Source organism: Onychomys torridus, chromosome 15 (genome assembly GCF_903995425.1).
Source record: "Onychomys torridus chromosome 15, mOncTor1.1, whole genome shotgun sequence".
Classification (NCBI taxonomy): domain Eukaryota; kingdom Metazoa; phylum Chordata; class Mammalia; order Rodentia; family Cricetidae; genus Onychomys; species Onychomys torridus.
The window spans coordinates 17,208,328-17,222,826 of record NC_050457.1 but is presented as its reverse complement, the minus strand read 5'-3'; positions in this window follow the sequence as shown (position 1 = coordinate 17,222,826).

Here is a 14,499-nt window from a genome sequence, read left to right as displayed (position 1 = left end):
TCCAAACACCAGGCTTTGAGTTTCCCTAGAACAACTGTCTTTTTTCACTTGCTAATTCTTCCAAGGTAAAGATAGCTTCAGGAGGCCTGAAAAGATGGCTCAGGGGTTGAAAGTAGGCACTACCTTTACAGAAGACCTAAGTTCGGTTCCCAGTGCCCATGTGGAGGCTCACAATTGCCTGTTGATCCAGTTTCAGGGGATCTTATGCTCTCTTCTTGATTCTGCAGGCTCTTGCACACAAATGGTATACAAAAACTCACTCAGGCTCACACACATGCGCTAAATAGATGATGGATAGAAAGATGGTAGATAGATAGATAGATGATTGATAGATGGATAGATGATAGATAGATAGATAGATAGATAGATAGATAGATAGATAGATAGATCCCCTTTCTCAATAATTTTTTAAAGATAGCTGTTAGGTTTCCCTGGGCCTCCTTTTCCTCAGATTCTTTAAACCAAGAGCTTTCAAGACATCATTTGTCCTGTCCCGTCTGTGTGATAGTCACTTAACTTTTCTGTCAATATCCTCTTCTGTGACATGAAGGGGACAATGGAAGCATCTTCACTGAGGTGCTATGAGGACTAAATGAGATAATACGGTACTTAAAACAGTGACTGCCATGTGCTAGGCACGCATTGCCCATTATACAGTGGCCGCGTGAGCAGGTTTGCAGTCTCCTCATCCTCCTGCTGGCTCACCCTGGACCAAAGCTTCTCCTGTGTTGGCGACTGAGATTGAACCTACACTCCAGCATGGACTTCCCACCCTGTAGCCCCTCCCTGGTTATACTGAAGTCATGTGAAGAGGGAAGTGTGTGGTACTTCCAGAAGAGCGAGAGTGGAGAGTGGAGAGGCCACACTGGGGGGGGGGGTATGGGGGGGCGGGGCTGTCCCTTCTGGGTCTCCACAGCCCTTTCATCTAGTTCTGTGGCATTCAGTACAGAAATAACATAACAAATTTACAAAAACAAGTAACATAGGGTAGATGGTAAAGACGCATTTTTAAATCTAGATCCATCAACCTGTAAAAAAGGAAAATCAGCAGAGACTCAAATTAACAAAGACTAGCTCATTTAGACCTGAAGAAAGCGTAAGCTGTGGATCAGCTTTGCAGATTGACAGTTGCAAAAATGGAAGTGAAGTGTATTGTCCAGAATGTGAGCGCAGGAATGCCACAGCTTGAAGGACGTGAATAGGAACAGTCCTGAGGACCAGGAGTTGAAGATGTTCAGAAGTGACAAGACATGAGGAGGGAGGCCCAGAGACTGATCTGAGCAACCCATGCTGTGTGCTCCCTTAACGAAACAGTACACAGCCAGTAGAAATTGGGTCAAGAAGACTGTTGGATAACCTGGTTGTGTGTGTTGTTTTGCTTTGGTGATGTGTAGTTGGAACATTATTGATGGGACAAAAGTCATCTCGTGTCATTAAACAGGAAGGTCTCACTTCGGGTGTAGAGGTTCAGTGGCCTTGCCTAAGATGTTGGTGTCACTAACGTTCATAAAGCTCCCAGGAGACAAACAGGTACACCATTAGGACCCATGTGCTCCAGATTGAACACACGGCTTTGCACATGCTAACCAGGCACCCTACCACTGAGCTACACCTCCAAGCCACAAATTAAAGTGATTAAAAAAAAATGTTTTGAGACAGAGCCTCATTGTGTGGTCCAGGCCAGCTTTGAATTACTGATTCTTCTGCTTCAACTTTATAAATACTGAGATTCCAAATATATGGGAGCACACCTGGCTGCAAACATTTCTAAAGGATTGATTTCCTATGTGGAAAGACTGAAAAGCATATATAGTGATTGGATCACAGTTTAAATAACAATAGGACATATTAAGAGACAGAATTTCAACCCCATTAAAAACAAACCCAAAAACTATCCCCCTAAACACAGCCTGGAACTTACCACAGCACTTCCTGTCTTATTCGCTGTGTTCTGGCAGCACTAGACAACACATTTGATCATTTAAACTATCAGAAAAGCAAAGCTGAAAACGTTGTTCAGGTAGAAGAAATGGCTGCACTTCCTGATCCTTTTGGATAGTCTTTGTGACTATCTAAAAGGCTACTACAGGCCATAAGAGAATCCAGCAATGACTATTAAATTTCTATACACAAAGGTCATTGCTTTTCTATATATACTTGAGAACTCTTTTGTTTATTTATTTCAAATTTAAGCAAAACAATGAACTATCTAGGAACAAAATTGACATGAACTATGCAAAACTATTGAAGGGGGATGCTGCTGTGTGATGCAGAGGAAGGCTTCCATTAATGCATGCACCTGCTCAAAGGAAGGTGTCCAGTTGCTCTGAACTGATGAACCACTGGCATAGGACCTCAGGGAAAAATACCACCAGAACTGAGGAGAAAGAGGCATGCAAACTCTTGTGGGTGTGTGGGACAAAGCTATAGAGCTCAAGGTAAAATTAGAGAAAAGAAAGGTGGCTAGGCATAGTGGCATTGCCAAACAACCACTGCCTAATAATAACACTAATAATAATAACAGAAAAATGAAAGCCAGGGGCTGTGGGCCTGAGGAGATGGCTCAGTAGTTAAGAGCACCTGTCACTCTTCCAGAGGACCTTGGGTTCAATTCCTGGCACCCACATGGAGGTCCACAATCATCTGTAAGTCCATTTCCAGGGGATCTGATGCCCTCTTCTGGCCTCTTTGAGCGCCAGGCATAGACTTGCGTGCACATAAAACATGCATACATGTAAAATAAAAAGAATAAAATCAAATTAAAAATACACAGGCTATCTGTATTAAAAAGCAGCACAGGCTGGAGAGATGGCTCAGAGGTTAGGAGCACTGGCTGCTCTTCCAGAGGACCTGAGTTCAATCCCCAGCACCCACTTGGTGGCTCATAACCATCTGTAATGAGATCTGGTGCCCTCTTATGTATACATAATAAATAAATCTTAAAAAAAAAAAAAAAAGCATGGTGGAGGGCAGTGCACCATAGAGGGGCATTTCAAATCAGCGATAGTTAAAAGTGGGGACCACTGACCAACCATCCAGTGCTCTCTCTCTCTCTCTCTCTCTCTCTCTCTCTCCCCTCCCCCTCTCAATTTAAAGCTGACCAAAGTTTTGACCAAAATTCCATGAACAAAAAGCCACAAAAGAAAAAAACCAGACTGTTACATAAAATGTTTAACTGTGTGTACACACACAAATCCCCTGGTTAGGGGTGGTAAAGGTAAGTGGGTAGAGAGGAATGCATTGGGCATCAGTAAGCACTCCTCCAGGAAGGGTATCCTGAAGTACTTTAGCCCAACCTCCCCCCCCCCCCTCCACCCGCTCATATACACATTACAAGAGAGGTGCAGCAATATTCAGGACCCCCCCCACTCTGTTTTATTTGTCTTAATAAGGTGATATTAGAGGGAGCTATACGCAGCTGGGACCCAGACAAAGCTCTTAGGTCAGCACCCATAGTGTCACTGGGCCTGCTTGATGGCCACTGCTCCAGGTACAGCAGAGGACACTGTCACCCGATGCTTGGGGAGCACAGCACACAGGGAAGAGATGGTGCTCCAGGCTGGGAGCTTGATTGGCAATCGTTGGCCCAGCACACAGGGCCGTTTCTGAGGAGTCACACACAGTCCCTAACAGAGCCTGGGAAGCCCAACATGACTTCCCTTCCCAGGTAGCAGGCTCTCTCCCTTCGATCAGCTTCTCCACTTGTATCCCACATGACCTGAGACTCAATGGTCAGAACCATTAAAGGTTTTCAAACAAAACAAAACCAATGCCTCTTGATGCATTATTTCAATGGCTATTCCATCAAAAGCAATGATGAAATCATCTCTCCCTCAGACATGCCCTCATTGGAGGAGTGAACAAGGGCTTACTTTATGTCTTTCTGGTGCCAGAGAGACAGCAGATGGCGAATAGTGTGTGTATAGGCAGAAGAATCCAAGCGCTAACACTCCTGCTGCAAATATTTGCATATGTTTACTAGACTACTGGAGACTTTCCTGGATTTACAAATTAAAGAACAGATTACCTTAATCCACTAAACACAAGAAAAGATAAGCAACACATTCGAGATGAGGGAAACGCACAGCAAAGCAGTGAGGTGCCTTTTTCCCACCAGTGTTGACAAGACCAAGAAGTTAATGATGCTTTATATTGATGAGGATGCAGGTGACTGGCACCCCTACACACACACATTATGTAGGAATGTAAAAATACTGCAAACTATTTGGAAAACAGTTTGCCTGTATCTACCAAAGTTTCAAGTTACACATCCTTGTATGAGTTATTTCCTTACTAGGGTGTAGCATGTATTTTCATGTGTGTCCAAAGGTGCATGTCTGAAAACCACCTAAATACCTAACAGTAAGTTAGTGAGTTCTCAGACATTTACATACATTAAAGTATAGAGTCACTGAAAAGGATACATTAAGGCTGGATAGATGGCTCAGCAGCAGGTAAAGGTACTTGTCACCATGCCTGATGACCTGAGTTTGATATCCCTAGGGCCCTCAAGATGATAGAAGAATGCATGTAAACACACACATACACACACTCACATACACACACACACACACACACACACACACACACACACACACCGACACAGATGGGAACATGTTAGATCAGCACGCTGTGAAATAGAAGGACATTCCAAATGTGTTATGTGAAAGCCTGCACCCCTCTGTGAGTATCGAACATGTCTGGAAGGAACGTTTCCCTTCCTTAGAAGAAAGATTGGTGATTGAAAGTCTAATGACAGACAAGGAGTTCCTTTTCGCCCACACCCTATTTTAGTCTGGATGTGTTTATATGGATAGGCATTACCTTCTCCAGGAAATAAATTAGTTTGACAAGTTAAATAAAAATTTCTGAATGTGAGGGGGGTAACAAGATAGCATGAGTTCCTGTAATAGCACAGAACAGGAAGTCCACACCGCCAATGATGTATAGCAACCAAGAATGCCAGAGTGAAATCTTTTCAAGCCAACTTAAAATACATAGGAAGTTCCTATCCACTTTCCTTTGCTGTAACTGGATACTATGAATACTATGACTGAGAGTGTTTCTAAAGAATAATGGTTCCAGGGGTTGGGAAGTCCCAGGGCATGGTGGCCACACATGGTGAGGGCTGTCTTGTTGTGTCTGAGCATAGTGGAGGGCATTAGATGTGAGGTAGAGCTAGGGTGTTAGTTGGGAGTTGTCTTCTATTAAATCCACTAATGCTATTTTGAGGGGCTCACCTTTATGACCTCCTACATTCTGGATCACAAAGGACTTCTCTCTGAATGCATTACATGTGACTTTGGAGACTGTCTCAACATGAGTTTTAAAGAAGACATTCAAAGGGAAGTATAGAGGCATAGGAACAAGATAAATACCACCAAAGGAAGTAATCAGGTAAATCGTGTTTTCTAGGAAGCTAGTTTCTTTTATGTGTCAATGTCATGGTGTTCATCTAGAGAGTCAGTCCTACGTTCTTGTGAGTTTTCATACCTGTAGATGCAAGCAGTGCAGATTCACAGACTGGGGCAGGGATTGCACCTGTACTTAACATGTGCAGCAATTCCATTGTTAACAGTGCGGTGTAGTAGTTAGGGGCACACACTGTGCTGTGTTTGTTATTAGAGGAATTTGATGGTCATGGGAGGAAATCTGTAGGTCATGTGATGGTCCTACGACATCTCATAAGAAGGAGTTGAGCATCCCCAAGAGACAACTCATAACTAACTGATGCACCGTCTGGTTGCAGACGGGTATCTGCTTGGGAAATGATGTCTATGAAACGGTCCTGTGGGAACAGGAGGAGGAATTAGCACATGACCCAGATAATAAGGACTCAGAATTCATTCTAGTAATGCAGAAACATGTTCTTAACTTTTTGGAGAAAAAAATTAAAAATGAACACTAAATGTTAAATTATTCTTTATAATTTACCTTAAATATTTTAGTACAAAAAGTGAGGGGATTTTTTTTCAAAGGCAAGATTTCCACAGACTCTGGTTTGGTAGGACAAAATCAACAGGGAGGTAATTGTTAACTGCAACCCCCCACAAGACTGATGATCAGTGAACTAAGAAAAACTGGTTTGAACCAGCTCTTCCCAGTTCCACGGTAGATATTTGCTGTCCTGGAGTTATCAAGAAGAGCAGATGGCCCTCTGATAAACCCTGCTGTGGGGAGAATCACAAATGCAAGCCAGCAAATAGCTGGTGTAGAAACCAAGGATCGAAGAGATGAGGGGAAGCTAGGGGTGGAAGCTGGGAGGGGTGGAAGCCGGGAGCTAGAGGTGAAGGTCAGCTGGAAAAACAATTCCTGCTTTTCAGTGGCCACAGCCATGGTCTGACACCTTATGCAAAATCACAGGAAAGGTTAGGCAACCCAGTTTTGGCTGTACAGTCAGCGACCTTGAAGACAGGCACATGCTTTGTCTAATCAATAATGAAAAGGCAGGGAAGAGTTTTAGAAGAACACACGTCTGCCTGACCTTGGGCTTTTTACTAGTGGCTTAGAGAGGTCAGGGATGGCTGACTGCAGAATTCTGGCCATCACGGTTTAGGCCTCCTGGCTCTGCCATTTGGGTACTACAGAGGGATGGGTAGCTTGGGACACATGACAGACCAGCACCATACTGGGTGGCTTAAGTGACACTGGCATTGAGAATACAGTGTTAATCCCACAGTTCAAGAGTAAGACCACTACCACATTTTGAGCAAAGTTGAAGCAAGCTTGATTTGTTTTGGGGGACACCCAAGACCTGGCCAGCAGCTGCCTCCTAAGTGGGGTTAAAGAGAGCAGCCCAGAATGCATTTCTTGGACCCCTTTTAAGGAGTAAAAATCACAAGTGGTTGCAAAGTAGGTTTGCAAAATCGAGACAATGGAGCAATTAAGGAAGTTTAGAAAAATCTCACAAAATACCTTGTGGTTGCCATGTGACTAGGGAGGGTGATTGAGGGGGCCGGCTAGGGAGGGTCAGGGCATTCTCAAAAACAAATCAAGGTCATGAGTTGGGACAGGTCAGGCTCCAGGAAACAAATTTAAAACCAGCAACTCAGATCTTACAGTGAACACAAACTTATATTTAACAGTAGAGCATAATAGCTCCTGTCTTCAAATGGAGCCAGGCAAGTTCCTCAAGTGATAGTTGACAGGGTGGAGGGCATCAGGAATGGCAGGCTGGACAAGTGGATGGATCAGGTGGAAAGACGGCCCAGACCAGAGCAGATGGGAAAGTGTTAGAGGGAAGAGCTAGGACTTAAGATGAGCAATGGAAAACAGGCCCCTTAAAGATGCAACATTAATATTTAAAATATGGCCTAAAATGTAGGGACGACTATTTTTGTTTGTTTGCGTGTTTGGTTGGCTGGTTTTGTGCATGTGTGTGCAGGCACCCACATGTGGTCCATGCATGTGTTCCTGTGGGTTTGTGGAAATGCATGTGTGCAAGGCAGAGATGTCTTCCTCTACTAGAAGACAGGGCCTTGATAATTCAATAAAAATGGCTGGCCAATAAGGCACCAGGGATAGATCTGTCTCCACACTTCACACACACACACACACACACACACACACACACACACACACACACACTGTCACATGCCCACCCCTCCAGCACTGGAGTTACAGACACATGCCATTGTACCATGCTTTGACATGTGTGCTGGGATCCAAAATCAGGTCCTCATACTTATGTGATATGTTCTTTCCTGATTGGAGCCATATCATCAGCCCCTTGGTGTTTTTGTTCATTTGTTTTTGTTCCAATAGCTCTCCATATGTAGAGCATGCTAGCCCCAACTTGCTTGTGTCAATACTTCTGCCTCTGTTTCCCAAGTGCTGGGATTACAGGCGTGTAATTGTGGAGGAGCCCCAAAACAGCTTGACCACACAGCTGCCACGACAGGCTTAGAGGCCCAGACACAGCTTCTGTGACAGGCTTATTGGCAGGCAACTCCCAGACCCAGGAAAAGCCATAAGCTGATCACCCAGGGAGGGCCTACATCTGTCAATAGCTGGGTAGGAGAGAGAAATAGGCAGGGCTGGCAGGCAGAGGGAATAAACAGGAGGAGAAGTCTGGGAAAGAAAATGGATGGAGGAGTAAGAAGAGAAGAAGAAAGGACATAAGGGTCAGCCGCCCAGCTACACAGCAGGCCATGGAGTAGGAAGTATAGGAAGGTGTATATAACAGAGAAGGATGAAAGCCCAAAGGCAAAAGGTAGATGGGATAATTTAAGAAAAGCTGACTAGAAACAAGCCAAGCTAAGGCCGGGCATTTATAAGTAAGAATAAGATTCCATGTGATTTATTTGGGAGCTGGGTAGCAGGCCTCCCCAAAAGAGTAAAGAGTTTTAAAAAACATTCCCTTTGTTTGGATAATCTCTGAGTGGGTGGGGTTTGGAGAGACAGCAATGGGGCTTTCTGGATCATGCAAGGGCGAGCTGGAGGTTCCAACTGAACAAGTATGTAAGGTATCTTTAACAAAACATAAAGTAAATAAGAAGACATAAACTTGTGGTGTATTTTTCTAACATGCCATTTGTACTGTTGATAACATTTGATTAGAGAGTGTTAATTGTACAAAGTAGTGAGTCTCACTGTGATATTTTCTTTTTTTAATTTTTATTTTTTTAAATGTTTTTTTCAAACAAAGCACAACAACAATTTTATAATTGCACTGAGAATTCCTGAATACTTCGCTTCAGAGAGCACCTGGAGGTAAACTACAATTAGGCTGGAGATCCTGATACTACGTGATAAGTCTCAAGTCAAGGACAACTTGGAACTTCTAGGTGGTTAGGAACTGTAGAAGCCAACTGTTGTCTTGTCTCGGGTGTTGTGTAGGTGAAGGCCTAGTTCAGAGTAAGTTGACTTTTAGCAGCCCTTTCTCAAAAGAAGTCCTTAGCAGTGTGTAAGAACATAAACATTAGCTTATGGTTCTTCCCAAGGCTTAAAGTGAGAATTAGTGAGAAAAAAAATATTTGAAGACTTGGGGAATATTTTTAGAAGTGTGAATTTATAGGTTGTAGTGTAAAGATTTTAGTTGGGGCAGTGGGATAGGAATGTATATTTTTTCCCCATTTTTATCTATCTATCTATCTATCTATCTATCTATTTATTTATTTGTTTATTTATTTTTATTCATTCATTTATTTAGTTATTTGTTTGTTTATTTATTTTTCTATTATCAGCTTGTTACAGTACAAATTCTTAACCTAATAGTGAAATGTTTCACTGAGGCTTACCCAGTGATTGAGTAAAACCAAAGCTTATTATAAGCCACAGTCATCCTAGGGTCCCCCCTTCTATGTAGCCTCCATGGTTCTGTGGGTTGCAGTCTGATTGTTCTTTGCTTTGTATCTAGTAACCACTTATGAGTGAGTACATACCATGATATTTTCATACATGTAGATAATGAGCTTTAGTCATAGCCCAGCCCTTCTCCAATCTGGCCCCCTCACCACCAGGAACTATTTTTAAGTCTTTAAAAAGAAAAGCCAACATGGCCTTTCTAACCCTTCTCCTAAAAGATGAATGTGGGCCACCAAACAAGTACAGTAACAGCAAGACTGGTAGACCATAACGTGCTGAGTGGGAGATGAAGGAAAGTTGATCTCCAGCCATGACAGCCGGGTGTTTTCCGTGCCTAGGAAGCCGTCCATGCAGCTACCATGATTTTAGGGGCAGAAAGCAACCACCGGCACTCCTCTCTAGTGTGTTTCTTCCTTTCTGCCTATTGTTCTTCCTAGTTAACACACATTTAAGGCTATTAGGAGACATGTGGGCCTGCTGCTGATGGCCCCAGGTCTCTCACAGTCCTGCTTTATACCCTCCACTTGGGCCAGAGTGCTCACCCTGGAGCCAAAGCACTGTGACTTTCTTTTCTTTGCTTCTTTTTGGATCCTTTTCTGGACCATAATAGAACAGTGGTGTGGCGATAATTTGTTGTACTCTAATAAAATTTGCCTGAAGATCAGAGGACAGAGCCAGCCACTAGATTAAACATAGGGGCCAGGCAGTGGTGGCACACACCTTTAATCCTAGCACTCAGGAGGCAGAGGCAGATCTGGATCTCTGTGAGTTCAAGGCCACACTGGACTACACAAGATTAATCCAGTCTGAAAGAAAAACAGAGCCAGGCAGTGGTGGCACACACCTTTAATACCAGTATTTAGGAAGCACGCAGGCCATTAATCCCAGTACTAAGAAGGTGGAGACAGGAAGTGATATTGCTGGGCAGAGAAAGGCATGTAAGGCAGGAGGAGACAGGAACAGGATTTTTGGCTGAGGACTCAGAGGCAGGCATTCAGTCAGAGAATCGTGGAGTTGCTGAGGCGAGAAGTGGCTTGTTCCTTTGTCTCTCTGATCTTTCAGCATTTACCCCAATATCTGGCTCTGGGTTTTTATTATAAGACCATTTAAAATTATTATAAGACCAATTTAAAAGACCTTGTTCTCGTTCTCTCTCTCTCTCTCTGTCTCCTTCCCTCCCCTCTTCCCCCTTCCCCTTCTCCCTCTCCTCCTCTTTTTCAGTCTGAGGATCAGCCCCTTGTACTGCCATCTAGCCAAGCTCTGAGCTTGACAATGTCTCCCCCACCACACACAGTTGTGTGACAGTTGTGAGTGGGGGTAGGGGTGTGGTGGGGGGGCTGTTGCTAAGCATCCCAAGCAATCCTTCTGAAAGTTCTGGCCCCCTTCAAACCTCACCAAAGAAATGGAGGGAAAACTGTGGTCTCAGTTTTGTGTCTTTAAAGAGCAAGAGGGCCCTGGCATCCTTACAGGTGTCACTGGCATCCAGCTTCACAACCAGAGCGAAGAGCATGAAGAACAGAAATGAGGTTCTCAGTGACTAGGAAGGCCTGCCATGAAGGAGCTAAGGATTCCAAGTGGGTGCCTCTGCAGGGGCCAGACCACCTCTGCCCCCAGCTCTACAACCTCCAACAAGGTGCTCCAGACAAGGGCCCTAGTTTTGGCAAGCTGCTTATCTCTCATCTTTAGGAATAAAAACCGCACTGACTCCTGGGGACATAGGGATTCCATGGGGTAAAACATTTGCCTAGGACAGGGGGAGTCCTTATTTATATAGGCATAACTACTCAAGACATCTTCCCAGAGCCACTGTCCAGAGTTAAAGCAGTTTGGACTCTTGGAGACACAGTTGTGCCTTATGAAGTATAGGGTCATTTTCAGATCTGAGCATAAGGTTCGTTGAGTGAATAAGTGACTGTTTGCGAAAGCATTCTCCCTAGTATTTTATGGAGTAGAAAAGGTTTTCAGTTAAAGACAAACAACCAGAAGATTTTTTTGTTTGTTTGTTTTTGCCTTAGAAAGTAACGATTGAGAGTCTGGATGAAAAGAAGGTTTCTTGGGAAACACACTCTATCTCAGTGCTCTCCGTTGCTGGCAACAGAATTCACCATAACTGGTTTAGGCCAGAAAAGCATTTATTGAAGTTATTTGGAAGCATATAGCTGCTGATGCTGCGTGTCATCACTTCCTCAAACACTGTACGTGAGTCCATCCCCATGTCTTCATCAACTCCCATCCAACCAGGGTCCTCCACCTTCTCTTCATCCCATGGCTTGCTTCTCACTTGGTCTCAAATTTGTGCCTCTGGTTACTGGTTCCTAAGTCAAAGGCCTGACATGGCCCAGATGTTAGCAAATCTGTGAAAGTGTGTTTGTGGCCTCAGAAAGGTAGAGCTCCTACAACTGCCCCCAGAGACAAAATCTGACAGACATCATGACCACATGAAAATACAGAAATAAAATATTCAAGCTAAAGCCGAATGTGTGACACACACGAATAGCTCTTAGGAGGCAGAAGCTGCAGGCTCAGGAATTCAGCTATACAAGGAGTCAAGGAGTTTGAGGCCATTCTGGGATCTATGAGACTCTATCCCCTACCCACCAAAAAAGTTCAAGCCAGAAATGGTGGTACATTTTTGTAATCTCAGCAAGTTGGAAGCTGAGGCAGGAGACTCGCAAATATCAGGCCAATGTGGGTTTCAGATTAGAGAAACGGTCTCAAATTTTTCTTTTCAATTAACTGAAAACATCTCCATGATATTATTACATTAGCCTCTTATCAGTCATGAGATATATCATATTTAATACAGAGTTAAGATTACAAGCTAAGATACAATTTAGAGCTAATGACTACAATTTAAAAAACAAAATAAAACAAACAAACAAACAAAAACAGGAGAAAAATCCATGAAGTTTCTCAGAAATGTCCAGGACTATAGACCCTGATTTAAAATAGAGTATATACATCCAATTATTAGACCTGCTCAATTTTTTTCTAGATTTTCTTTCAGATTGAATACTAATATAGATATACAGCCCAATGGGCAGCTGGGCGGCAGTGCTGTGTACCCCTTTATTCCTGGCACTCAGGAGGCAGAGTCAGGCAGATCTCTGTGAGTTCGAGGCCAGCCTGGTCTACAGAGTGAGTTCTAGGACAGGCACCAAAAACAACACAGAGAAACCCTGTCTTGAAAACAAAACAAAACAAAACAAAACAAAACAAAAACCCAGTGGGGATCTCTTTGCTGGTTCAACTCTATTAATGTTGATATGAGAAAACAGTTTTCACTGATTCACCCAAGGTTGTCACGACCGCCTCGACCAGCAAGGAAGACGCAACACCAAGCTCTTCTTTCAGCAGTTTACTCAGGAACCTTGAACAATCTGACCCCGGGGGGGAAAGCTGCCCACGACCTAAATACCCCCTGGGTGGCCAACCCCAGCCTGCCACGTGGGCACTGCGGATAGGTCCAGGTTCACGGAAGCAGGCCAGATCCTAGGACTAAGCCAAATATGGAGTTGTTTACTCCCGAGAGCACTCACCATCGGGAAGGTGGGGGCGGAAGCCGGCGCCATCTTATGGGTGCAGCTGTGCGCAGCTCTCTACACAAGGTCACTGTTGGAAGACCTAGTCATTCCCTGTTTGTCCAAGAATCCTTTTCCCAAGCCTCCCCAATGTAGCCAGCAGGCAGGATGCTTGGCTCAAATGAGTCCAAGCCTTTCTCTCTTCAGCATCCATCTAGAAAGGCTACTTTGGCTTGCTATGTTCTGGAAAGATTTATTTCTGCTCCCTCTGGGTATGTTGAAGCCTTGGACATGAAAAAGGAGTAAAATAAGACCAATTGCCACAGAGGCCATAATGTAAAAATTTACCTCTTTTTCCTGTGTATGTGGAAAAGATCACTTCGCCAAACAGGAAGTCTGGCCTCCCATAATCCCTCCAGGGGCACCCGTTCATGATCTAAAGAGGCATACTAGACCACTGCCTCTCAGCAAGTGACCAAGACTTTCACACAATGGACCCAAATCACAGCAGGTATTAATCTCATTCACCAGGGCCCCAACCTGGGTCCCCAGTCTCCCCCACAAAGTCTCACCTTCTAACATCACCACCTTGGAGACTAAGATTTCAACCTGTAAGATTAGGGGGCACACAAGACCACAATGGAAGATGGCCAAATCCCTAACCCAGCAGAGAGTTCCTACGTGGTGAAGTAAGACAGGGTGGATGGATCAGCGTGTATAGGGGAAATCACTGGACTGATTTTTAAGGGGTGAACAAGAAAGCAGGACAAGGGCTGGGTCCGTGAGGAAGAAGTACAGAGCAGAATAGTGTGGAATGTCCCTTTACACTGTGTGAGTATATGTCACTGTGATTAGTTTAATAAAGAAGCTGACTGGCGAATAGCTGGACAGGATAAGGTTAGGTGGAGATCCAAGCAGAGAATGCTGAGGAAAATGGCAGAGTCAGAGACAGAAAGACAGAGACAAAAATGGCAAGCAGACACAGAAAGAAGCAAGATGGACATGCCATACTGAGAAAAGGCACCAAGCCACATGGCAAAGCATAGATAAACATATGGGTTAATGGAAAATGTAAGATTTAGTAACAAGCCTGAGCTACTGACGAGCATTTATAGTTAATACTAAGCCTCTGTGTGGTTACTTGGGAGCAGTTTGTGGGACAGAAACTTCCACCTACAGAATAGTTTCAGCTTCTCGCCCAACATTGTAGAGTGTGATGTGAGCACACAGCTACTATTATAACCCAACACTGGGGACTTTTAAGAGCAGGGTGGGGTCTTTAGCTCTCCTGTCACATCCTGAGGTGTAAAGGCAGGTATGGGAAACTCAATACAGAAAGCAAGATGTATAGTCTTTGTATTATATCAGGAGGAAATAAGGCTGGCTGGGTGAAATCTTCTAGATGGACATTTAACTAGAAAAGCTCTCTGGAGCTTTTCTAGAACACAGTGATGGGTGTCAGGGCAGGGGAAGGAGGAAAGGAGGTTCTTGAAGGAGAAGAGTGGAAATGGCATTATGTGAGGTGTGGAGAAGTGCCCCTGCGCCCTCAGTGAGTGCCCAATCCTGTGCCAAGCACTTCCTGCCTAATTGCATTTGAATCATTCAGTATGCCTTATTGATGGCCAGACATGGGGCTGTGTTTTCTATTATTTGCTTATATCTAGAGAATGGT